Source organism: Mirounga angustirostris, unplaced genomic scaffold, assembly GCF_029215605.1.
Source record: "Mirounga angustirostris isolate CCGP_5_RB_7025 unplaced genomic scaffold, mMirAng1.0.hap1 SCAF_8, whole genome shotgun sequence".
NCBI lineage: Eukaryota > Metazoa > Chordata > Mammalia > Carnivora > Phocidae > Mirounga > Mirounga angustirostris.
Window position 1 is genome coordinate 128,152,959 of NW_026991716.1, and position 27,292 is coordinate 128,180,250.

At 42.7% G+C, this 27,292-nt stretch overlaps 1 protein-coding gene across 8 annotated transcripts in view; it reads left to right on the plus strand.

Moving 5' to 3' along the window:
* Positions 1–27,292, plus strand: part of SASH1 (SAM and SH3 domain containing 1) — a 246,792-nt gene that overhangs the window by 58,373 nt on the left and 161,127 nt on the right. The window lies entirely within an intron of this gene.

Sequence of the window (27,292 nt, forward strand, 5' to 3'; positions counted from 1 at the left end):
TTGGAACTAAAAACAATAGGACTTATTTTGCTAAATCTGTATTGTCATGTATTTTGAAATGCCCAGTAAATAAAACCGCCCATGGATTTGGCATAATTTCTGAAAAATAGTTCTTATGCATGGAGGATGAAGCTTTAACTTGTTCAGCGTTCAAAGCCCTGGGGAATTAGTAGATGTATTTTGGTGGAGTTGTAGGTAGGCAGGTAGACCGGAATCGGATGGGTGGCGGTTATTACAGTCAGAGATCTTAATCCACACATAGTCAATTTCAGTGTAAAGATTTGGAATTGGCAGTTGTTGGAAAAGGCTCTGTATTTACTTTGGGGTCTTTTCTCTTTCTGATGGAAGGTATAGTTTTTGAAAAGAAACTTCTTTGGGGATGATGAGAAGTGTACCATTTTTGCATAGGAATTAAGCACTTGTGCTTTGGCGTGAGTGAGGCTGGGTCAAATCCCCACTCTCCCATTGACTGACTGCATGACCTTGGCCAAGGTATTCAACCCCACTGATCTTCAGTTTCATTCCCTGCAAAATGAGGCAAAGGAATGAGGTCTTCAGTTTCATTACCTTGCTTCTTAGGTTCTCTAAGTTTTAGTTATGTTGATGTGTATCTAGTGTTCAGCATACTGGCATATAGTAGGTGCTCAATAAATGATAGCTCTCTATTTTTTTCCCCCTGCAAATAGTCTCGTGTCTCATCATTCCAGACATCCTAAAGTCTCACCTAATTCATTTTTAGGTGTTCATTGGTGTCTAGGATTATTCTTACACAGAAAACCAGGGAAGATTGGTCAAAGATTTCTGCTTTTTTCACTCTCCAGTATTTAGAAAAAGTTTATTTTTAAAAATTTAAAATCTCAAGTTTTTGCATTTTCTGAACTTTATTGCTGAATATGGGCCTTTAGTGAAATTTCAGAAAACCCAATGAATATGTTAAAGTTACAGTGATAAGTTTGTTTTTTTACGTTAGTCAAGCAGGAGACTTACCTTGTTATTTCTTGCTTAGATCCTGCTCAGTAAATTTTTAGTCACTGAGAAAATTGGTCTCATAACATCACATCGCATCCCTTGTTCGGGTGTGGTTGTGGAGGGGAGAGCTGGAGGGGCTCACTTAAATGGGAGTGTGGTCTCAGGGTTGCTTGGGAGGGGGGTGGTGGTTGGCAGATGGCACTTTCTGAAGATTTGCTTTCCCTTCCCTGGCAGATTCCAGCACTGTTGGGTTAGTTGTAGCTGAGTGTTCTTTGGCTGATTTAAAAGATGGGGTGGGGCTGGAGAAGCTCAAACCTGTTATTCAAAGGGCAGATGTAGGAGAAAAGAAAATATGTACTTCTTACAGAGCCAGTAGTTCAGTGTGAGGCAGGAAAGAATGTAAATGATTGTCTCAAAGCAAGTATGTTCACTTCTGTTTTCCCATCTTTTAGACAATCTTATTTTCCTTTGGGGTAAACGTGGGCATCAGGATTGTGCCTTAGTAAAATTCAGATGAAGATATGGTTTATCTCCCCTTTTGCCTGTCTGTAAAAAGTCACCAGGTTAAAAGGATCTTTATTCTTTCTGCTTTTAGAAAACTGTCATCCACATGTTTAGAGGAGACTGTCTTTCTAGAAATATATCAAGACAGAATTGACAGTTGACTTCCTCTATTCTTTCTCAGATAAAAGATAACATTTCCTTCATTTTAAAAATAAGATTTTGCAGTCTGTCAGCCTGCACAGGTGAAGTGACTTGACCAATGGCACACACACCTTGTTACTGACAATTACAGAGTGCACCCCAGTTCTCAGTAGGGTGATGCCATGATGCTCCCCAGTTAACTGTCCTAGATCAACATAGCAGAAATGTAATTACATCCGGTATTTTAGGAAAATGCTCCTTGGGTCTTTTTAAGTACGGAACTTGAGGGGAGTAGAGGTAGTAGGGGAATTATACATCCACACATACAAAACTTCAGGCACAGTAGCTACTTTCTGGATTCCCCTGTTTGTAGAAATCAAACCTCCAAGCCTTTTGAGTTAAACTTTTTTAGGTGAATGAGCACGGCTCCCTTTGCCAACTTGAGAGGCACTGAGCATCCACCCCAGGGATTTTGTAGGTTCTAACCTTCTGGGGCATAGATCTCAGTAAATACAGGATGGTTGTTTGAGTTCATTAGGACACATTTTGCATTTAAATTAATTCAGTCCTGCACAGTTCTGAACCAGCCAGTTGCTTTTAGATAATTTGTTAACAAAAATGCTTATTTAGAGAAGAAATAATAGTGTAATTTATGGCATGAAAATGTTCGGGCTGTGCTAGAATGAATAAATGCTAGTAAGTGAATATGTAAATAGAGAATTTGGAGAAAACGAGCTTACCAAACACTAGCCCGTGTGCCAGTGCCTGGAGGGCAGGGTCAGTATTTTACTCCCCCCCCCCCCCCTCTTTTTTTTAATCTCCAGTGCCTGGGATTTACTGGGTCCTGAGTACATGGTTTTATAGAATGGAAAAGGAAGAAAGTATATACTTCTTAAATGCAGGAGCCACATCAAAATCCAGTTCTGTAGAGACCGTACCCCCTGTAATGGGGTGCATTTATGAAGACGTTAATTCTGCCCTTGCTTGAACCTAGCGCTCGAGCAGTTTCATTATGCAAACCAGAATCCTCGTGCTTCCACTGGAAACGGTAATGGCAGATTGTGAAATGTTTGTAAATCCTGAGCAATCAGACCATGGCTTTCTTGTGAAATGTGTTCTTCTGTTCTCTAACTCCGCCAACATGTGGTCTGCCTGGGTTTTCAAGCATGTCACCTTTCACAACGACATGCTTACATTTCTGCGGAGAAGTGCGAAACAAGTTAAGATCCTGTGGGATTTCACTCTTTTATCTTTACTCCATGTTGCAGACACAACATTCCTTTTTTGGGGTGGGGGCGGGGAGGGTAGTGGTTTTTATGAGGAGAACTACTAAGGTTATTAGATATGATAGATCACTGTTTCAGCACTGATTATCCATTCGGTAAGTTGTAATGGTTATTTTTCCTTCAGAATTGGAGGACTTCTTAAAGCTGAGCCAGTCCTTGAAAGCTGCTTGCTAACTGGGAAGGGAGGAGAAAGGAGTTAGTAAGTGCCTATTGTTTGCAAGATCCTGCAAGATGCACCTCCCCCAAACCTTATTTTTCCTCTGTTCCCTGCTTGGTTCCTACAATTTACACCCATTTCCTAGCAATGCTTAGAGAATATCCATTGTCTGGAGACACTTGGACCTTCCCCCATTCTTATTCTTATGTAAGCCACATAAAAGTATATAGCAGGCTTTAGTCCAAAAACTGTTAGGTTTATCCAGTCTTGCTATTTACTGAAGAAGATCCTTAAAACACACACACACACACACCCCCCCCCCCCTTGCTTTGTAGTTTTAGGCGAAAGTTTGGGGGAGGGGAGATGTTAGTAAGATCTCCAGGGGGCTTTTAAAATGCAAACTCCTTTGAAAGCATTAATTTACATATTCTTTGGGTGGTGTCTCCTGTTTAGCCCATCAGCTAATGACTTAATTAATTTTAGGTCTTGGAATTTGAGAGTCAGCCCCAGTTTCAAATATTCTGACTTCATCTTAATTTTATGTTCCCGTTCGCCAGCTGAAAGCCTTGTGGCTTTCGTAAGTGAAGTTGCAGGGTGATGTAGCGCAGGGAGCGGAGACCTTGGAAGTGAGCCCTCCACCCCCTAATTTAGAGGAGGAATTAAAGGCTCAAGGTACAGAGTAGGGACCAGAACTCTACAGCCTCCTGATTTTCAGTTCTTGGCCAGAGACAGAATTAAGTCTCATAATTCTGGCTGGAGTCACTAAATCTTTTGATGTGGGGAGAGACCCTTGCCCTACAATGACCTTTCATGCCCCCCTTTTTTCTACTTATCGCCTTCAGCTGCCATTCTCTACCTTGTAACCCTTCCCTTTCCACCTGATTTACTACTGATATTCTTGTTTTTCATTGTTTACTCCAATTTCTGATGATAGAATGCAGCTGGTGGGGGTGGGGACGGGGCAGGGAGTGTTCCCAAGCTCTGGGTCCTGATACCGTCCTGGGTCCTTCCCATACTTACCTTCCTGGATTCTCTCCTGTGACCAGTGAGCATTACTGTCCCCATTTTACAGTGGAAGCATACACATGGTTGTCCTAAATCACACAGATAGTAAACAGAAGCTGGGATTTGGATCATGTGTTGTTTCCCAGAAATTAGCTCCTAGCCACAGTTTTATAGTTTATTCTTTCACAGGTCTATTGAGACATTGATTATCAACCTTTTTGCTAAAGCTGTTGAGCTAAGTACTAGCGACGCTTGCTCCTGGCTTCCAGAAGGACATAGTTTTGTAGGAAAAACTGCGGCAGCCCCCGCGTCCCTCGCGCAAAGAAGCACGCGGTCCCACAGTGCAGTGGGCAGAGCAGCGTGCCCAGGCAGCCCGCCGCACAGAGTGGGGCCATTTCCCAGAAATGCCATTCAGTTTGGGTGAGTTAGGCTTTCCTTGAGAGCTGTTCTCCACTGAGGGGTTGAGGCGTAAGGAAGGAAGGGGGGAAGGAGGGCTTCCTGGGCAGAGCCAAGGGGAATAAAGATGAGCTAGCGTGGAGCACTGAAGTGGGTGCAATCATTCTATGGGCTCCAGTGAGCCCCCCCGGTGCAGAATTTGCAACTGCCGCCTGCCATGATCCCTTCTGTGTCTTACCGAAGTAACTTTGGTGGGTGATGAGTTGGCAGTGGTGAGAAGCAGGGCTAAATGTTTATGAAACATAGCACGTTACGTGTCCAGCTTCCATTAGTCCCCATAGTTTACTCAGTATCTCTAAGTAGTCAAGGGTTGCTCTGTGGTCCCTTTCTCTTGGTGATTCTCTTAAGCTCACAAGGAGGCTCGGTTAGTGCGAGAGGTTTTTAGAGATGTCGTGGTCTTAGGATTCTTTTTTGTTCTAAAGAAAAAAATATCGAGGCACATATATGTGTACTCATATCTATCTACCTGTCTTTATTGCAGTGAATGATGTGCTATTCCTTAAAGAGGGGAATTATTTGTAGCAATATGCACATGGTGTTATAGCTAAATGATCTTTAATTCCGTCTTCTAAAAGCTAATTCCAGAGAACAGCAAAGGAGAGAGAAATGTTCAGTTGTGCATATTGATTCAGAAGCAAATCTGTAGCTCAATTTTACAAAGGACATAAGAGGAAAACCTATAACTAGTAGTTTGTCTAATGTATTCTTTTTAAGGGTGCTTTTGGCTTCATACTTAACCATAATAATCTTACAGTGGTACATGATGTCCTTACTCATGGTTTACACACGTTCTTATCATACAGTAGAAATAAAATTGATCTCAGAATAGTGAATTTAAATGGGTAGAGGCTAAGTCTCTAAGAATTAACTATACCATTTAATACCAGTGAGTACAGGCTAAGACTGACACTGTCAGACTTAACTAAACCTTCGGACTAATTTTGACGTAAAATGTATTTTTGTGACCCTTTGGATTTGTCGTTTTTCACATGCTTTGCTCATTTATTGATTGATTAACTTTTGGTAATGAGACCTGACAATGGTAGCATTAGCTGTGCTCCTGGCCACCTGTGTCTCGTGTCCCATCTTTTGTTCCGGAATATGTCTCACTGGATAGCATTAATTCTTCATGAGATGAGATGCTTCCTTGAGATAACCTCGCTTATATTTTTTCTTGCCTTCAAGTCAGGCAACAGAGATACTCTAGCACAGACACGGGGTCCCTAGGCTTTAGGGTATCGCTGAGACTCAGAAGACAAAAGCTTGATAATGAGATAGTATTTTTCCTCTCTGTAATCAGTATTCTTTCTTTTTTTTTTTTTTAAGATTTTATTTATTTATTTGACAGAGAGAGACACAGCAAGAGAGGGAACACAAGCAGGGGGAGTGGGAGAGGGAGAAGCAGGCTTCCTGCCCAGCAGGGAGCCCGATGTGGGACTCGATCCCAGGACCCGGGGATCATGACCTGAGCTGAAGGCGGACGCTTAACGACTGAGCCACCCAGGCGCCCCAGTATTCTTTCTTTTCTCAAGGGCCCTTACTATTGTCTTTCACCCTTCTGAAATGATTGGTAAAAACATGAATACGTTTGTATTTACAGTGAATGCTCGTTGGACTCTTGTGCCCTCTATCATAGAAGGTACAGTGCGGCTCTCCTTGGTGTCTGTGATGCGGATTTGGGGATTCATAGTTAATTTTGGTGCTTCATCCATTGTTTATTAGTTTGGTTTCACAGCACGTAGTGTGAGGAAGGTCTAATGTGTCTACCCGTGACTCTGTGCTTGATTATGGCTTCATTTTCTCTCCTACTATTCAGGTTAATAGTGGAATTAAAAGTGAAAGAAAAAAATGCATATAACTGTAGTTTTAATGAAAAGTGCCATTGAGAAACAGAATGAAAAAATCTTAGTATGTATGCTGAGCTCTATTACTTTAAAATTTTATCCTAGTTAATTTTGTGGACTTTAATACTTTTTTTTTAAATTTTATGTATTTAAAAATCTCTACACCCAATGTGGGGCTCGAACTCACAACCCCAAGATCAAAAGTCACATGCTCTTCTAACTGAGCCCACCAGGCACACCTGGACTTTAATACTTTTGCCTAAGACTTACTGTCAACCAACAAGTTTTTTATTAGAGCTGAAAAAAATGTTTATAAACTTTTTGGGGTGCTTTTAAAAATGCAGTGTTGCAATATTATTACAAGAAAGGAATATTCTAGTTTAAGAATAAGTATCTTTGTTATAGGCTTATACTCATTTTCAGAGGATTTTAAGGACCTCACTTACAAAATAAACCATTGGCAATTTTACACGTCTTTATTTGGAAATACCCAGGGTTAAAAAAAATTTTTTTAACAAAAACAATGGGATACCCTATACACCTATACAATGGCCAAAATGTGGAAAACTGACAACACCAAATGCTTAAGAGAATGTGGAGTAACAGGAACTCTCATTCATTGCTGATGGGAATGAAGAGTGGTTCAGACACTTGGGAGATTTCTTATAAAACTGAACATACTCTTACCATCCGATCCAGCAATTGTGCTCCTTCCTCGGTATTTACCCAAAGAAGTTCAAAACTTATGTTCACACAGAAGCACACATGGATTAGTTTATAGCAGCTTTATTCATAATTTCCAAAACTTGGAAGCAACCAAGATGTCCTTCAATAGGTGATTGGATAAATAATCTGTGGTACATCCAGACAATGGAATATTTTTCATCACTAAAAAGAAATGAACTATCAAGCTATCAAAAGACATGGAGGAACCTTACATGCATATTACTAAATGAAAGAAGCCAATCAGAAAAGGTTTCTGACTGTGACATTTTGCAAAAGGCAAAACCATGGAGACAATGGAAAGATCAGTGGTTGGGGGGGCATTCGGGGAAGAGAGGGATGAACAGATGGAACACAGAGGATTTTTATAATGGTGGATACGTGTCATTTATAAATTTGTGCAAACCCATACAGAGAACGTACAACACCAAGAGTGAACCATAATGTAAACTTTGGATTTTGAGTGATAACGAAGTGTCAGTGTAGGTTTATCAGTGTAATACCCGTACTACTCTGGTGGATCTGATGGGGTTTTTGTTGCTGTTTTTTAAGAACAACAACGCAGGGCTTGAACTTAAGACCCTGAGATCAAGACCTGAGATCAAGAGTTGGATGCTCAACTGACTGAGCTACCTAGGTGCCCCCTGATGGTTTTTTTTCAACAACACCAAGCAATTGTCCACTTCTCAGTGGACACTGACCACAAATTTGACTCAAGTCTAGCACTGTGTACCTCAGGTTAAAGGCTCAATCCTAAAGACTATCTTTACTTCAGATGCCAATCACAAGTCCAGGTTGTTAACCTGCACTTCTGACGAACTACTGCTACAAATCGGAGGTTCCCATGACCCCCTCCTCAGGTTAGATTCATTTGCTAGAGCAGCTCACAGAACTCCAGAAACCAACTTACTTACTAGATTAACCAGTTTACTAGTTCACCTGTTTATTATAAAGGGCTATAACTCGGGAACAGCCAGATGGAAGAGATGCATAGGGCAAGGTATATGGGAGCCTCCATGCTCTCTGGGGTGCCACTCCCCATAACACCTTGTGTTCACTAATCTGGAAGCGCTCTGAATCCTGCCCTTTTGGTTTTTTATGGAGGCTTTATTACATAGGCATGATTGAGCAAATCATTGGCCACTGGCTATGGATTGAACTCAATCTGGAGCACCTTTCCCCTATCTGGGGGTGGGTTGAGAGTGAAAGTTCCTATCCTTTGATCTTCTGGTCTTTCAGGCAACCTGCCTGATCTTGAGGCTTTCTAGGGGCCTCACCCTACGGCACTTCATTAGCATAAACTCAGGTGCGCTCAAAAGGGACTCCTAGTGAACTGGCAAGTAGTCCTATCACTCCAGAAATTGAGTTTTAGGAGCCCTGTGCCAGGATTGGGAGGAGACCAAGTACATAATATCTTAGTATGAATCACAGTATCACAGTGGGGGATGTTAATAATGGGGAGGCTCTGCATGTGTGGGGGTGGGAGATACACGGGAAATCCCTGCCCCTTTCCCTCAGTTTTGTTACGAATCTGAAGCTAGTCTAAAGAAATGAAGTCTTAATAAAAAAAAAGTAATGATACAGTTTTTAAGAGTTTTAAGCAGAGAAGAGTAACAGAATTAGAACATTTAGAAACAAACAAAAAATTAAACATCTTAGAAAACTGAAAGATCGTTTTGTAGAGTAGTTAAGAACAAAGGGAGTAGTTCAGACTGTTTGGGTTCAAATCCTGGCTTCAAATATTTAGTGGATGTGTGACCTGGCAAGTTGCTTGACCATTCTGTGCCTTGGTCTCCTCATCTGTAAAATGGGCATGATAGTCATTGGCATCATCAAGTCTGGTGAGATGAACTGAATCACTGAAACTGCATGGCATATGGTAAGCAGATCATAAATGTTCGTTTTTATTAACTATTAAAAGTTGGATCTCTAGTTAGAATGTGAATTAATTTCTCCACTTTTCATCTTTAGGTGGAGGGATGATCTGATTTCACATGCTCAATTTAGAATTGATACTCTTGATTTTGTTTATCTCAAATGCCGTTTTTAAAATAGATGGCTTAAATATAAATGCATAAAGGGGCACCTGAGTGGTTCAGTCGGTTAAGTGTCTGCCTTTGGCTCAGGTCATGATTCCAGGGTCCTGGATTGAGCCCCGCATCGGGCTCCCTGCTCAGCGGGGAGTCTGCTTCTCCCTCTGCCTCTGCCCCTCCCCCTTGCTCTTGGCTCTTTCTCTCTCTCTTAAGTAAATAAATAAAATCTTTTAATTAAAAATAAATAAGTGCATAAATTCGGGTTATGTGTTAGGAAATATTAAAAATATTGTCTATACTCGAGAGAGAATTTATAAAACTTGTGAATAGGCAGGGTTTTCTGGAGGCAAGAAGGTGTTTGTAGTGAAAACATATTTTGTTTAAATGGGGTTCAAGTTGCAATAGTGAGACCTTTTTTAATAGTTGACTTGGTAGAAACATGTAAAGTATCGAAAGCATCCACTTAACTAATGATTTTATTTTTTGAGTGTTGGACTCATGTGAATGTACTAGATCTATTTTCATTATCTTGAGCTTTTTCGTGAACGATTTTCCCAGGGTTTTATTGAATTGACCACTGTTTCTGTCAGGGTTGCCAGTCATTTATTCTGGATCTTCGCATCTTCATTAGGAGTCTTCGGTCTCCAATCAAGAATTTCTACAAGTATCACATGGGCGTGTCCCCACCAGACACATTTCAGTGTGAATATGGTAGAAAATGGAATTTGCTGTGGTTTGAGGAAGAATTGTAAGCTAGTAATGAGTAAATTTGCCACTTAAACTACATTTTTATTTTGGCGGAACTTCATTATGCATCTAAAGAAAACCAGAAGGAATTGGAAATCTTCGGGCAAGTCTATAAAGACCATGAACATTGTCTATTGGAAAGATAAAACATTTCATTTTTAAGGCCTATTTTTTCATGAATTACAGTTGAGTTGAAAACTTTCTACAAAAGCGTAGCGTTAGGGCATAGTCTACTGGGGGGAAGGAGCAACATGCTGCAGAAGGCAGTAACGACCAACTTGTGTAACATGTGGGGTCCAGGTGGTAACTTAATGAAAGCCCCTCATAACACTGATGCATGTGGTGATTTGCCTTGATTAGGCTATTATGAAATTGAGACTATATGGTGAGCTTTAAAGCAAATAGGTATCAAATGATTCATAAGTGGTACATGAAAGATACAGTAAAATTCATGTGATGTAACTTTAGCATTAGCAAAGAACCCTGTGTTGTTTCAACAGAACAGAATGTCAGATAGTAACCCCCACATTCTATATCAAAGGACTCTCTAGCTTACGTCACTGAAGAGCTGCGCATTTTGTGTCTTTAGAAGGCAGGATGCCTTCCGTGGTGGATGAACTTCCATAGAAACAGGGAGAGGAGACAAATAGAACTAATTCACTCCTTAAACATGAGGAGATTTTTAGCAGGTCACATCACTTACTCTAAGAGGGGCTGCTGTAGAGATTAGATAATGATATTTACATTGGTATAATTCCTTGCACTTCACCGTGTGTCTTTACGTACATTGACTGGTTTAAAGCTCTTACAGCCACCAGAAACCCAGTCTTGTTGGCAGCCTCGGGTCTTCAGCCATGTGAGTAAGCTAGGGTTCCTAGTTTCCTTTTCAAACATGCTGACATTTCATTGTCCATATTTCAACCCCATAATGCAACAACAACAACAACAACAAAAAATGCTAGTTGATTTTTGGCTTCTACAAATTTTAGACTTCTAAGTTTATTAGATGTGAAACACTGAAGTTGAATTTTTGCAAATGTTTGCAAATGGCCACCTGAAGTAGACCAGACCCAGATGGATGTGGGCCCTACTCTTCTTTGAGCAGAGTTTGGGGGTGGAGCCAGAAGGGGATCTGCAGTCTGTGTTTTCCCATTTTCCACCCAGGCTGCCTGGTTTCTTCTGGGGTCTTGGGTGTCAGAGTGTGTGTAGGTCAGTATGGCAGGTACTCCGGGCTTTGCGGGCTCACCGCTTCCAAAGAGGCAGAGAGAAGCATGAAGTTCTGGTGTCTCATTGTCACTAGGTTGCTACATATTCTGGAACAACACCACTTTATTTCTCATGACTTCCAGTTTGTTCTTCTATTGTGGAAAACAGGAAGGCCCTCTTTCCCACCACTGGGAAAGGCAAATTCTCCTGTTGTCAGCCAAAAAGTTTTCCAAGCTGCAAAACAGTTGCTTTTATAACAGTAGGTTTGACTTAAAAAAAAAAAATCAAGATTTTTGGAAAGACACATAAACCTGTTTTTTGTATACCTGTGGACTTACTTGCAGGCAAATATGAGGATGTTCTGTTTCAAGTCCTTACATATGAAGGGGAAAATCCAGGGCAAGTGTTGCTCAGAGGCACTGGGTTACAGATGGTTCCAGAGAATCAGCCAAAGACCGAGCGAACAAGCCAAAGCAAGATTGGTTGGAAGCCTGAATTTGCTAGTTAGGTCAAGATAAGTACTGAATTATGCAATATAGTTGGCAGCGAGGATTGATGAGGCTCTGAGGCTTGTTTTGGTAGAAAAATGACTTAGCAAAATGCATGGGGATAGGGGTAGGGACACACTACTTTTTGTTCCAAGAAGGTCCAAATCAAAACAAGCTTTATTAGTGCAGAGGAAAGCATGCAGATGCTGAAGCAGTGCCTTGGTTGTGACTAGTGGTCACTGTTGTACAACGATGAATGTATTTTAGACTCTGAAATATCTTTTAAAACTAAAAGTGATCACCTGTTTTGTTTTTTCCTTTAAATTTAAGTCTGTGCTCCTTAGACCATTAGCAGTCAGTTAATGGGTTCATTGGCTTCTGGTTTTCTAATGTTATGTGTGTCTGTTGTCCTGTATGGATTTCTGTTTTTAAAAGTATGGGCATATATTCTTTGTGGCAGGGTAGGGAGAATGTCGGGGTAGAATCCAGATTTTTTTCTTCCAACCAAAAGAACTTAGAAATTCAGTTGTCAGCAGATTCTTTGGAGGACTTTCTTTACTGATTCCTACACTGCTCTACATTCCGTGCTTCCTTGATGCTTCAGAGCTCAGTGGATAGAACAAAGAACACTCTACAACTTAGTGTCCAATCAACCACTGGAATTATTTCCTTTCCCAAGGAGTTTGGAGGTTATATTTTTTTGCAGTAGTTAGAATATTCTTCTCTGTAACTTGACTGCTATAAGGACTTGTTTATAAAGCCTTTTTCGCAAAGATGCAATGGGGCAGAAAGACTGCATGACCTAGTAATAAAATAACAATATTAATGATAGCTGGTATTTATAGATCATGTATTATGTGCCAAACACCGTACTAAGCTCTTTTCATGCATTATCTCATTTCTTTTTTATTTTTCAATTGAAGTATAGTTGACACAATGTTACAGTAGTTTCAGGTGTGCAGGATAGTGATTGGACAACTCAGTATGTTTTCCTGTGCTCCCCACAAGGGTAGTTCATCATCTTGTCACCATAGAACGTCGATAGGACACCATTGTCTCTATTCCCTATGCTGTACCTTTCATTCTTGTCTGACTTACTCATTCTGCAACCAGAAGCCTGGACCTCCCACTCTCCTTCACCCATTTTGCTCATCCCTCCACTTCCTCCCTCCTCCCCCAAACCATCAGTTTTTCTCTGTATTTATGGGTCTCTTTTTGCTTTTGTTTAGATTCCACATATAAATGAAATCACGGTATTTGTCTTTCTCTGACTTATTTCACTTCCATAATGCCCTCTAGGTCCATCCATGTTGTTGCAAATGGCAAGATTTCATTCTTTTTTTGTGGCTGAATAATATTCTAGTGTGTGTGTGTGTGTGTGTGTGTGTGTGTTCCACATCTTTATCCATTTATCTATCAGTGGACACTTGAGTTGCTTCCATATCTTGGCTGTTCTAAATAATGCTGCAATAAATAGAGGTGTGCTTATATCTTTTAAATTAGTGTTTCTGTTTCCTTTGGGTAAATATTCACTAATGGAATTACTGGATCATATAGTATTTCTTTCTATTTTTATTTATTTATTTATTTATTTATTTATTTATTTATTTATTCATTCATTCATTCATTCATTCATTCATTCATGAGAGATAGAGAGAGAGAGAGGCAGAGGCAGAGGGAGAAGCAGGCTCCCCGCAGAGCAGGGAGCCCGATGCGGGACTCGATCCCGGGACCCTGGGATCATGACCTGAGCTGAAGGCAGACGCTTAACCGACTGAGCCACCCAGGCGTCCCTAGTTTTTTGGTTTTTTTTTTAATATTTTATTTATTTGACAGAGAGAGACACAGTGAGAGAGGGAACACAAGCAGGGGGAGTGGGAGAGGGAGAAGCAGGCCTCCCGCCGAGCAGGGAGCCCAATGTGGGGCTCGATCCCAGGACCCTGGGACCATGACCTGAGCCGAAGGCAGACGCTTAACGACTGAGCCACCCAGGTGCCCCTCTATTTTTAGTTTTTTGAGGACCCTCCATACTGCTTTCCATAGAGGCTATACCAATTTATATTCCCACTGACAGTGTACAAAGGTTCCTTTTTCTCCATATCCTCACCAACATTTGTTATTTTTGATTCTAGCCATTCTGATAGGTGTAAGGTGATATTTCATTGTAGTTTTGATTTACATTTCCCTGATTAGTGGTGTTGAGCTTCTTTTCATGTATCTGTTGACCATTTGTATGTTTTCTTTGGAAAAATATCTATTCAGATCCTCTCTGTATTTTTTAATCAGATTAATCTGCGGGTTTTTTTTGGTGTTGAGTTGTATAAGTTCTTTATATATTTTGGATATTATCCCCAGGCGGATATATCATTTGCAGATAATCTTCTTTCATTTAGTAGGGTTGACTTTTTGTTTTGCTGATGGCTTTCTTTGCTGTGCAACTCTTTTTATATTGGTGTAGGCCTAGTAGTTTATTTTTGCTTTTGTTTCCCTTGCTTGAGGGGACATCTCTAGAAAAATGTTGCTACACCAGATACCAAAGAGATGACTACCTATGTTTTCTTGTAGGAGTTTTATGGTTTTAGGTCTTACACTTAAGTCTTTGCATCATCTCATTTCATTGTCCAAATAACCCTATGAGGTGGTCTTAATGGGTTAAATTGTGTTCACCAAAAGAAGATATGCTAAAGTCTTAAGCCCATATATCTCAGAGTGCGACCTTATTTGGAAATAGAATCTTTGTAGGTTTAATCAAGTTAAGATGAGTTTATTAGAGCAGGCCCTAATTCAGTGTGGGGAAATTTGGACACAGACACAGAGGGGAGGTGATGTGAAGACACATGGAACATAAGTAGATGGAGGATTGGAGTGATGCATCTATACACACCTATGAAGAGTGCCAAAGATTGTTGGCAAGCTCAAGCTAGGGGGGAAGGAGTTCCCTACGGGTTTCAGAGGGAGCATGACCTTGCTGAAACCTTGATTTTTAGTGTACTAGGCTCTAGAGCCACGAGACAATAAATTCCTTTTTTAAGCCACCTAGTTTTGGTACTTGATTGTTAATCTCCTTTCTACTCGGAAGCAGCTATTGGGAAGAGGAGGAAGGTACAAGGAGAGTACAACTTCATCCGGTTTTAGTACTTTGCATGGGCGAACTACTTGACCAGCAGGAAAAGGAAAATTGCAAAGCTAGATGAGCCATGAGCCCCAGTCAGAACCTGACTGTGGAAGCACAGACATCTGTGCCACAAGCGTTTACTGCGTGTGGGGGGACTGCACTCGGCATGTGGGACACAGGCCGCTCTGGTCCTCTCCCAAGGGCTGAGGGAGTAACAAGCGTGACAGAAGATGAGGAATGAAGTGAACTTGGGAAGAGGAAGAAGGTTGCTCGGTGTCCCATTTTCCCACACAAATAAGGCCTCAGCCCAATGCCTGTGGCTTTCCCCTCTTCTCCTGCTCCCCATTATTATTACTGTTATATAGACACTTGACCCTCGAACAGTGCAGGGGTCAGGGGCGCACCGACCCCCCCACAGAGTCAACATTCACACACAACTATACTAATAACTTACTGTTGACCATAAGCCTTGCCAGTAACCTAGTTGATGAACACATTTTGTGTGTTACAGACTGTATTTTTTTTTTAAGATTTTATTTATTTGAGAGAGAGAGAGCAATTGAGAGAGAGCGAGCAATCGAGAGAGAAAGAAGGAGCATGAGCGGGGGGAGGGGCAGAGGGAGAGGGAAAAGCAGACTCCCCGCTGAGCCGGGAGCCCAATGTGGGATTCCATCCCAGGACCCTGAGATCATGACCTGAGCCGAAGGCAGACGCTTAACCGACTGAGCCACCCAGGTGCCCCTTATATACTGTATTCTTATAATAACGTAAGCTAGAGAAAAGAAAATGTTATTAGCAAATTATAAGGAGGAAAAAATGCATTTATAGTACTATCCTGTACTTATCAAAGAAAAAAATCTGCATATAAGTGGACCTGCACAATTCAAATCCATGTTGTTCAAGTCAACTGTATCTGTATTTTGATGAAAGTGAAAAGGGTGGGTGTGGGTGATGGAAACGAAGACTTAAGAAAGCTTTACATCTTTGTTCTAAAGTGGTGGAATTGAGTTGGTCCTCCAAAGAGGACCACACTTCTTTGCCGTGCCCTCCTCCTCACATCCCAACCACTGCCCAGAACAGAGTTGAGTGAGTGAAGAGGAAAATCTTAGCTCAACATAGATCAAATGCCATTGAGGCTAGATTTCTTGAACTGACTTCTAGGATAGGGCGGATAAGCTGGTGTGGGGGGTGTCCGAGACTCTGGCAAAAAAAGGGTTGTGGGGGATAGGATTACAGGCCCCAAAGGGATGTTGGAGATATCCACAAACCCTAGGCTCTCCTGCTTCACCCTTTGGGCTCACCCTCTGAATTCTCTGCCCTCAATCCTTCCAATACAGTAAGAGGGAGATGAATTATGGTACAGAGGATCCCCAGCTTATGATGGGCCCACTTTGGGAAAATCTGAATTTCGATCTTTTCCTGGACTAGCAATATTGCAGTACAACACTGTTGTGGTGCTGGGCAGCCACAGCTCCCCTTCGGCCACCTGATCACGAGGGTAAACAGCCAATATCCTTAAAACTATTCTGTCCCCAGGCGCCGGGGTGGCTCAGATGGTTAAGCGTCTGCCTTCGGCTCAGGTCATGATCCCAGGGTCCTGGGATCGAGCCCCATGTCGGGCTCCTGGCTCAGCAGGGAGCCTGCTTCTCCCTCTCCCTCTGCCTCTCTCCCTGCTCATGCTCTCTCTCTCTCTTTCTCTGTATCTCTGTGTCTCAAATGAATAAATAAAATCTTTAAAAACAACAACAACAACTATTCTGTCCCCATGCATTCATCCCATTTTTCACTTTCAGTATAGTATTCAGTATAGTATAGAGTTACATGAGCTCTTCAACACTTTATCATAAGATAGGTGTCATGTTAAATGATTTTGCCCCACTATTGGCTGATGTAAGTGTTAAGGCCGGCTGGGCTGAGCTCTGATGGGCGGTAGGTTATGCATATCCCGTGCATTTTCAATTTAGGATATTTTCAGTTTACTATGAGTTTATTGGGATGCAACCCCATCGTAAGACTAGGAAAATCTGTATTCCATGAGGACTGTTAGGGAAGGAGGGATAGAGGTTTCTGGATGAAAATGTTGACCTCTGTTTGAGACTCCTCCTGGTACCACTTTATCTCCTGGTCTGTGAGGCATCCTAGCTGTGATGCAGGATTTGGGGAGTCAGAAATCACTCCTTACTAGATTGCTGAGGGTTTAGAATGAACGTAAGAGAGGATATGGAGAAAGTGGAAATAATTTAGATTATATTCCCTATGGATTCTTCACTGGACATTTTAATTAAAATCTTACAGGACATTTCGTTCTAACAGGTTCAGACCCTTGAATAAATTTGTTTTAATCTTCACCCTTCATTCGGAATAAATGCTTTCACAGAAATGTCTTTGTAAAGTAAAATAAAAATGGATAGTTAGAAAAGTAAATTTTTTTTTTTTTTTTAGATCATCTGTAGTCCATCCTGTTATGTTAGGAAGGGACTGCTCCCTGTAGTACATTACCGTAGATTACTTTTCCAACTCGAGTTCAATGACTCAAGCCAAAACCTTCATCACTTCCCTTTGGGAGGCTATTACACAGCCCAGCAGACATCCTATTAAGCTCTGATTCTCAGAGGAAAAGGAAAGTTTCAAAGTTGAGACTGAGAAGAAAGATGATTCATGGTCATGAAAGAAGAAAGCCCCCAAAGTTTTCAGCGATGGCCCCCAGCTGTCTCCCCTTCCTCTGGGCGTATACTCACCAAGTGACCCTAGAAAGTCAGTGGAGCGAGTGCAGGGACCAGAGTGTAGTCGCTTAGAAGAACGGCAAAGGAATCACTAACTTGGAATCAAGCTCAGCAATGGGCAAAAAAAGAAAGGGTGCAGACACTTCAGTGTAGTGTGGGAGTTGAAATGCAAAAGTTGGCTCTCCTGACCACATTTAGAGTTTATGATTCAATATTTAAGAAGACTATAAAAGCAGAAATTGCTATATTGGGGCAGGAAATGACTCAAGACCAAAAGGAAGATTTCTGTTGATGCAAGGTCAAGGTGAGGGAGTTAATTCCAGCCAGTGGCTCTGCCCAGGATAGACTGGCTTGCTGACACAGGGGCTGGAGGGAACACAAGGTTAGCATGAGTACTGTGCCCCAGAGTTCTGACAGCAGGAACTATTGCAAAAGAGTGAAAATGAAATATGAAGTCAGGGATATCAATATTTACAAAATAGAGAACATTCTATGATTAGTAAAATCCTTTTTTCCAAGTATTATACTATGTCCCGTTTTGACCAGACAAGTTCCTGGCTGTCTGCTTCACTGTCAAATGACTTAAAATTCTGAACTATTTTTATAGTAAGTAGCTTGACATGGCAAAGTCAGTATTTCTGTCCTCCACGTGTGCTTTAACACCCACTGTTTGTATCATTCGTTTGATATTTACAGCCTGTGTGCCATTTTATTTTTTGTTGGATTGCATTCTTACCATCTTTTTATTTTTTACTGAGACCTGTTGTGGTGCATCGTGCTCCCTACCAAGATGCTGTTGGTTCTGCTGCTATAGGATTTTAAAAGGAAAGAGGTAACACTGTATTTCTCCTCCCCCTGACCCCCGCCCTCCCAACCCTATAACTGCGGTTCTTGTTTGGATTCAAATGCTGCTTCCTTACTTTCTTTACCTTTTATGTCTTGCTACCCCTTGATGTGATTCAGTAAAGGGAGATTAAATGGAAGGAGAGATTGGGCTAGGAAGATAGAAATAATTTTTTTTTAATTAAAGTATAATTGAACACGTTATGTTACATTAGTTTCAGGTATACAACATAGTGATTGGACACCTCTGTACGTTATGGTGTGCTCATAAGTGTAGCTACCATCTGTCACCATACAACACTATTACAGTACCATTGACTGTGTTCCCTGCATTGTACCTTTTATCCTTGTGACTTAACTCATTCCATAACTGGAAGCCTTTATCTCCCTCTCCCCTTCACCCATTATTCCCATCCCCCTACTTCCCTCCCGTCTGGCAATCATCTGTTTTCCTCTGTGCTTATGGGTCTGTTTCTGCTTTTTGTTTGTTTGTTTATTCATTTGTTTTGTTTTTTAGATTTTACATATAAGTGAAATCATATAGTATTTGTCTCTGACTTATAGGTCCATCCATGTTGTTGCATATGACAATTTTTTTTTTTTATGGCTGAGTAATATTCCATTGCATATATACCACATCTTCTTTATCCATTCATCTACTGATGGACACCTAGGTTGCTTCTGTATCTTGGCTATTGTAAATAATGCTGCAACGAACATAGAGGTGCATGTATCTTTTCAAATAGTGTTTCTGTGTTTTTTTGGTAAATACCCACTAGTGGAATTACTGGGTCATATGGTATTTCTATTTTTAATTTTTTGAGGAACCTCAAAACTGTTTTCCACAGTGGCTGTATCAATTTGCGTTCCCACCAACAGTGTAAGAAGGTTTCTTTTTCTCCACATCGTGGCCAACACTTGTTATTTCATGTCTGTTTTATTCTAGCCATTCTGGCAGGTATAAGGTGATATCTTATTGTGGTTTCGATATGCATTTCCCTGATGATTAGTGGTGTTGAGCTTCTCATGTATTTGTTGGCCATTTGTAGGTCTCCTTTGGAAAAATGGCTATTCAGGTCCTCTGCCTATTTTTAATCAGATTGTTTGTTTTTTTGGTGTTGCATTGTATAAGTTCTTTATATATTTTATTATTATTATTTTTTAAAGATTTTATTTATTTATTTGACAGAGAGAGAGATAGCGAGAGAGGGAGCACAAGCAGGGGGAGTGGGAGAGGGAGAAGCAGGCTTCCTGCTGAGCAGGGAGCCCGATGCGGGGCTCGATCGCAGGACCCTGGGATCATGACCTGAGCCGAAGGCAGACGCTTAACGACTGAGCCACCCAGGCACCCCGTTCTTTATATATTTTAGATATTAACCCCTGCAGGGATAATTTTTTGAGGAGGGGATGTTTAGGAAAGGCAGAGACTGTGCCCAGGAAGCACAAGAAGGTGTTAGATACTGGGAAGGCATGAAGCTTAAGATGGAGTAAGAAGGAAGTTCATTTCTTTGGATGTTTTGTCTGGACTTGGTGGGGCGATGGCAGATTTCTAAGTGTCTGACTTAAAATGCCTGGACTTTTTATAACAAGCTTGACTGGTATTTAAGTTTGGGCCTGAACTTTGTCATTTCTCAAAATGAATGAAAATGAGGCTTCTACTGAGGTACTCATGTCCAAGTAGGTTCTCGTCTTTCCTCTTCATCATCTATGTAATGGGATCTGATGGATTGTGGAATTCGCAGGTGGCTCTTAATCCTAACTCTGGTTGTTTGGGATTTCTTATACTGCCTTATCAGTGTCTGTGCCTCCCCTTTTTGATTGTGATTCTCTGAGAGAGAATCTGTCCTACAAGCATACAGAACTGTGTATCCTTTGGGGAGATGACCGTGTTGGAACTGAGTTCTTTTGAAGATGGATAAATCATGACTCTTTCTTTACTTGTGCGTCTTTAAAAAGTGTTGATCGCTGGGGCACCTGGGTGGCTCAGTTGATTAAGCGTCTGTCTTCAGTTCAGGTCATGATCGCAGGGTCCTGGGATTGAGCCCCACATCGGGCTCCTTGCTCAGCAGGGAGCCTGCTTCTCCCTCTCCCTCTGCCTCCCACTCCTGCTTGTGCTCTCTCTCTCTCTCTCGCTGTCAAATAAATAAATAAAATCTTTTTTTAAAAAAGTGTTCATCACTTACTATCTTTTTTTTTGAGATTTTTTATTTTTTATTTTTTTAAGATTTATTTATTCATTTGAGAGAGCGAGAATGAGAGAGAGTACATGAGAGGGGGGAGGGTCAGAGGGAGAAGCAGGCTCCCCGCCGAGCAGGGAGCCCGATGCGGGACTCGATCCCGGGACTCCAGGACCATGACCCGAGCCGAAGGCAGCCGCCCAACCAACTAAGCCACCCACGCGCCCTTTGAGATTTTATTTTTAACTAATCTCTACACCCAGTGTGGGGCTTGAACTCACAACCCTGAGCTCAAGAGTCACCTGCTCCACCAACTGAGCCAGCCAGGCCCCCCATTTTTTTTTTTTTTAAGATTTTATTTATTTATTCATGAGAGACAGAGAGAGAGAGGCAGAGGGAGAAGCAGGCTCCCAAGGAGCAGAGAGCCCGATGTGGGACTCGATCCCAGGACCCTGGGATCATGACCTGAGCCGAAGGCAGTCGCTTAACCAACTGAGTCACCCAGGCGCCCCAGGCCCCCCATTTTTAAGATTTTATCACTTATTATTTTGAATTGCCATCTCAAATTCATTGTGAAACAAAGCAAGATATAAACCCATTATCTACTAGTACATGGTATATTTGTGCAGTTTCTCCTGTATAGAACCATCAACTCCTTGAAGACTGAACAAGCAGTTAGGTTTCCTGGCTATATTTTATTTTATTTTATCTTTTTATTTAAATTTTAGGTAGTTAATATACATGGCCAGATATAAATAGGGTGGTCAAGGAAGGAGCTGAGAATGAGCCAGAATCGGGGTGGAGGGAAGCACTTTTTGAAGCAGGGAGAACATCCAAAGCTCTAAGATAGGAATGAACTTGGTGAATTCTAGGAACAGAAACAAGGCCAAAATGATTATTGTTTGGAGAGCATTAGAGATTCGAGAGTGGGTCAAAGAGATATTCAGGCCAGGTGACATTGCCTATAGTCAGGGTTCTATTTTACGCATGATTGGAAGCCATTGGAGTTTTTTTTTTTTTAAGATTTTATTTATTTATTTGACAGAGACACAGTGAGAGAGGGATCACAAGCAGGGGGAGTGGGAGAGGGAGAAGCAGGCTTCCTGTTGAGCAGGGAGCCCGATGCGGGGCTCAATTGCAGGACCCTGGGATCATGACCTGAGCCGAAGGCAGACACTTAACGACTGAGCCACCCAGGCGCTCCGCCATTGGAGTTCTTAAATTAGCTTATATTTTTAAAAGATCACTGACAGTGTATGGAAAATGGACTATAATGAGGTGGGCATGGCTTGGACCAGACTGTAGTCCAGGAGTTGGAGAGAAGCACACAGATATAGAATAGGTTTTGGAGGTAGAGCCTCTGAAGCTGGGCTGGTGGTTAGCAGGGCAGAGAATTGAGGATGACAGGTGTTTTGCCTGATCATCTAGGTAGACTGTCTCTGGTTGTGAGGGTCAGGGTGCGGAATCGAGATAAACCCAGTGTCAGTCAGCTAATTTACGGTGAGAATTTAAAACTGCTGAGCAGACTGGACTACCAGGACGTTTTCTTTTCTGTAAGAAAGTTCACTTGGGAAATTTAATTAGGACCAGAGGGACATGGAGATGGGCAGTCCATTCTGTTTCCCCCAACTCCCCACCCCTCTCAGCTGGGCCCCTAGAATGGGCCAGAGCCCTCGCCCCTCCTGGAAGGTGCTAGAGGCTCCATCGCTCAGGTCACTGTCCGCTAGCTTTGTCAGCAGGAGGCCGTGGAGCCTTGGACCTCAGAGCAGAGGGTGGTGCAGTGATGCGGTTTCCATGCTGGGATGATAGGCAGGGGGCTAAGGTAATGGAAAGGGTGGATTTGAGAGATGCGTATGAGAGAAGTGATGAAAGTTGGCAGCTGGTTCGTGGTGGGGTGGGGTAAGGGAGGGAGGAGAAGGCCTCATGCTTGCATGTCCCTGAGCCTCAGCTCACTGGTGAACAGGGTGATGGGTATGTGGTGGGGGAAATAAAAAGAATGAGTTGCCTTCATGTGCCTATATTCTTCAGCTAACTTTTTACACTTAGGGTCCCAATCATTCTGCTTAGTTTTCTTGAAATTTCTGAGGGCATTTGACCTCTTAAAAGAGACCTTCAGTGCCCCTGCTCCACCCGCAACCTTTTCCACGATGCATGAGCCACATGTTTTCTAAAATAAGATGTGTTTTCACATTAAGCTCATTGCTCGTCTGAGGAAATGTGGTGACTGACGGTGACAATAGTCACTGTTGTAAGATGCAGTCATTTGGCTGCAGTCCCTGGTGCTTACTAACCCCCGTGGGCAGAAAGGACTGTTCTCAGGTGTTTGAGAAAAGTAGGCCCTAACATCAGACTCTGTGGTCGTGGTAGAATCCACTGTGTGGATGAGGGCAGCAAATCCCAGATGATTGTTGATGACAAAGGGGAGATCTCTTCTTGTGCTGATATCTCCTGTTGGTATAAACACCAACACACATGCAGTTTCTGGTACTTAGAAGTAGGGTTCCAAATAATATTTAAATGAAGCTTTGTGTTTAAAAAGCTCACTGGGGGGGGGGGGCGGGGAGGATAACTGTGTCAGACTTAATTAAATGCCTCAAAAATCTCAAATACCTCTGTGGTACTGTTCCTAAAAATAAAATGCTTGACGCATAGAGCTGTCCTATAGCTTTGTTTAGACAATTAATTCTCGAATTTTGGTACTTAGTAATACTTGCTAAGATTTATTGAGTGCTTACTGCGTGGCAGGCACTGTGCTCAGTGTTATCTGTGGGTATGTCTCTTGGCCTTCACATAGCCCTGTGAGATGAGATGTTGGGACTGTCCTTGTCACCCCATTTTACAGGTTAGGCCAAGTGAGGTTAGGTATTCGTCCATGGTCACACAATGCTGCAACTGGGACATAAACCCAGGAATTCTGGCTTCACAGCTCATAATTGGTTTCTTACCACACTTCAGTGTGTATGTGAATCTTTATTGCATTTTTAAATATTCCTCTTTCCTAAGAAGAGCTATGAGCCATTGCCACCCTGGAGATGTGGTGGTGTCTGTAATGGCCAGGTGTTGGCTTGCTGGCAGCATCCTTCCTTCCATATGACTGTGCCTGGCAAGATGGAGGACAAGAAGAGAGGCAGGATAGGGAAAGGGGAGACAGTTTTCTGCACTGGAGTATAATGAACAAAAATTGCATTAGGTTCCCTGGAGCCTGAATTTATTAAGATAGCATAGGATAAAATGTCTTATCAGAGTCCTGTGTTTGACATTTTGGGTTACTAGAAAGGCAGGTACTGTTTCATCTTGAGAAGGGGCTGGGTCCCCAGTGGCCTCAGGACTCCCCTGGTCCTAAAGAGAATTTCTAAGGAGAAGCACAAACATGAGATAGAGTGGTTGCAGTTGATTTAAACAGAGGGGATGGGCGTGGGTAAGAACAACATCCTTTCTATTCATTCTCTTGCCTTTGTTCTAATATAATTTTTCATGCCATGCTCTTGGTACACGTGGATACTCTTATTTGTGGTTGTGTAGCCACTGGGAGGGATTCTCCCACTTCAGCATCTTCATTCATTAAACATCTGTTGAGTGTCTGCCACGTGCCAGGAGTTCAGAGGAGACACCAGGGCACATGGTACTGACTGGAATTTCATCCCCAGCCAGGTGGGCACACACCTGAGTAGGCTTGTTCTGGGCTGTGAAGCTTTTTGACCTTTGGCTAGGGAACATGCGGAAGAGTACTGTGTGTGGGATTTAAGAGACAGAACAAATGAACCTGGGGTGGTGGGGGGAGAGAAAACCAAGACTCTTAACTGTAGAGAACAAACTGGTGGTGACCAGAGCGGAGGGGGTGGGGGGATGGGTTAAATGTGTGACGGGGATCAAGGAGAGCACTTGTGATGAGCCCTGGGTGTTGTGTGTAAGGCTCAAATCACTAAATTCTACACCTGAACTAACTAATATTAACTAATAATCTTCTAACTAATATTAACACTGTATGTTAACTAACTTGAATTTTAAATAGTAATTGGGGGTAAAAGTGTACTGTGTGTCTTTTGTTTGTTATTCAGTGTACATATTTTTTCTTAAACTGAGAGCTTAGGAGTGAGCAACTTAGTCCTTAGAGCAATCTGCAGCTGGGGCAAACCGTGCACATTGTTGACTTGCAGATCCTAGTCAGGCCATCTCTCAGCCTGGCTCTTCAGTTCTGCTGCTGCCAGAAGATTGTTCCCTGCAGAGGCTCTGCTCGGGTGGGCAGGGCCACAGAACAAAACATGCCTGCGCCTGTCTACACCCTGTGGCCCGGCCTCCCCTTTCTCTGTAGCCGGCAGGATTTCCTCAGGAAGCTGTCCTGGTGGAGGGTGGGCCGGGGTTAACCAGGACGTGATGACGCGCAGCCCCCTCTGCCCTCTGGGAGCTGCGCTGAGGTCAGCCTAGATCCTGGGTCCGCCCTTTCCAGTCTGTGAGTTCCAAGGACCATTCTCCTGCCCACGTTAAGGGGTGGGGGTGGGGGGGATAGATTTGGTTTGTGTCCCCCTTGCACGTGGCTGCTTTTCCCTATTGCCATGCTCGCACATAGTACTGGGATGAACAGCTTGGGAGGGGGCACCCCTCAGGGGCCCCCAGAGCAGCTGTGTCAACACTTGCAAGGCCCAGCGTTGCCCGCTGTGCCGCGGGGCCAGTCACTTGAGGGCTGCTGGGTCAGCGGCGGGCCCAGCCTCAGGAAGAAATGATGGATCGGATGATGTGCCAATGTGTTTGGCCTGGCCAAGCCCCCAGCTGTATGTTTCCTCATATGTGGTTGAGTGAATTATCCCACTGTACACCTCTATAGCTCGGGAGTACTGCACTGTTAACGAATGCTCGTTTTTATTTAACAAATGTAATGGGGACGCCTGGGTGGCTCAGTTGGTTAAGCGACTGCCTTCGGCTCAGGTCATGATCCCGGGGTCCTGGGATCGAGTCCCACATCGGGCTCCCGGCTCAGCAGGAAGCCTGCTTCTCCCTCTCCCGCTCCCCCTGCTTGTGTTCCTGCTCTCGCTGTCTCTGTCAAATAAATAAATAAAATCTTTAAAAAAAAGAGAGAGAGTTCAGTAAGAATTCAGTGTGCAAAGATCCTATAGAAAAAAAATAATAAATAAATAAAAATAAAAAAAATGTAATGGGAGGGGCTGTCTTCTGTGGAGGCCTCAGGAGATGGCTGTGTAATTTAAATCAGCAGTAAGGTTAGTATACCCAACTGCTGCAAGCCCGTTTTTCTGGAGTGAAGTCAGGTTTGGGAGTAGGTCGTCACGGATTTGAAACCTGGGTCTGAGCTTTTTAGCCAAGTGACAGTGGACACGTTTGTCACCTCCCTGAGTGTCTACGCCCTCACTAGGTTGTACCGTTAGTACAACCTACGTTACGACTCGTATATTTTAAGTGAAATCACATGTGGGGACACCTGATACATAATATAGTCATGTAGGTGTTCAATAAATACTCATCTCTCCCCAGCTCATCCTTCCAGCCACCCCAACACACATGCGCACCCACACACATGCCAGATTCTACTTTTTTAAAAGATTTTTATTCATTTGAGAGAGAGTGTGTGTGCACAAGTGGGCGTAGGTGCAGAGGGAGAGGGAGAAGCAGACCCCCTGCTGAGTGGCAAGCCCGACATGACCTGGGGCTTCTACCTGGGGCTTGATCCAAGGACCTGGAGATCAGGACCTTAGCCGAAGTCAGACACTTAACCGACTGAGCCACCCAGCCACCCATCTGGCCCGCACGCCAGATTCTAGTGTCAGCATTTTCTACAAACTTGATCAAACGTATCAAAAGCAAATCATTTTAAAGGCGTCGGTATGGTGCATGAAGCTCCATGCTGTTAGCCCGGAAGATTACTGAGCTTTTATTAAGTGCCTACCCCTGTGACCTTGTGGTAGGCACTGCCAAGAGTTACAAGTGCATTGCGTTGTAGGAAGACCCATGCATTGGCCTGGCATAGCTAATCCGTGTTGGGGAGGGTGCCTGAACGTGCATATGTGAGATAATCAGGAGTAGATACACACCAGGCAGAGTGACTGAACAAACGCTGGGGGCGTACGCAGCATAGCAGGGATATGCCTGTAGGTAAATTCCTCTGCTCTGAATGAGAAAAAGGCTAGTTTGGAATCTGGGTTTATCACAGGTTTCTCGGCTTCTGCATCGTGTTTGTTACCTGTAGTAGTCATATCTGCTTCACCCATTGAAACTGTTTCTACCTGGACAAAGGTGATTTCATTACAACACGGGGAAATTTTTTAAGCCGGACAACCCAGGGTTGGTCATGATACTCCAGAACATTGTAAGTGACAATGGCAATTATTAGTGACAAAAGCAATTCTTTATTGAGTTCTGGGTGCCAGATACTATGTTGAGCGCTGTACTTGGATTATTAATCTCGTTTATTAGGTCTCGTGGCCCTGTGGGCAGGTACTTCCAAGGCACAAGGAAATTTAATAACTTGCCTTTTTGAGGTTAGAGATTGAAGTATTAGCAATTGTGTCAAACTGGTTCTTTCTTTTCCTTTTCCAAAAAAGAGAAAGAAACCCTAAAACAAACCAAACCAAGAAACTCCTCCACAAAAGTAGATAAAATAATTTCTTAATAACAAATAGCAGTTTTGGGGCGTCTGGGTGGCCCAGTCGTTCAGCGTCTGCCTTTGGCTCAGGTCATGATCCCGGGGTCCTGGGATCGAGCCCCGCATCGGGCTCCCTGCTCCGCGGGAAGCCTGCTTCTCCCTCTCCCACTCCCCCTGCTTGTGTTCCCTCTCTTGCTGTGTCTCTGTCAAATAAATAAATAAAATCTTAAAAAAATAGCAGTTTTTTTTTTCTTTTATAAATGGAAGGTGGAGGTGAGGAAGG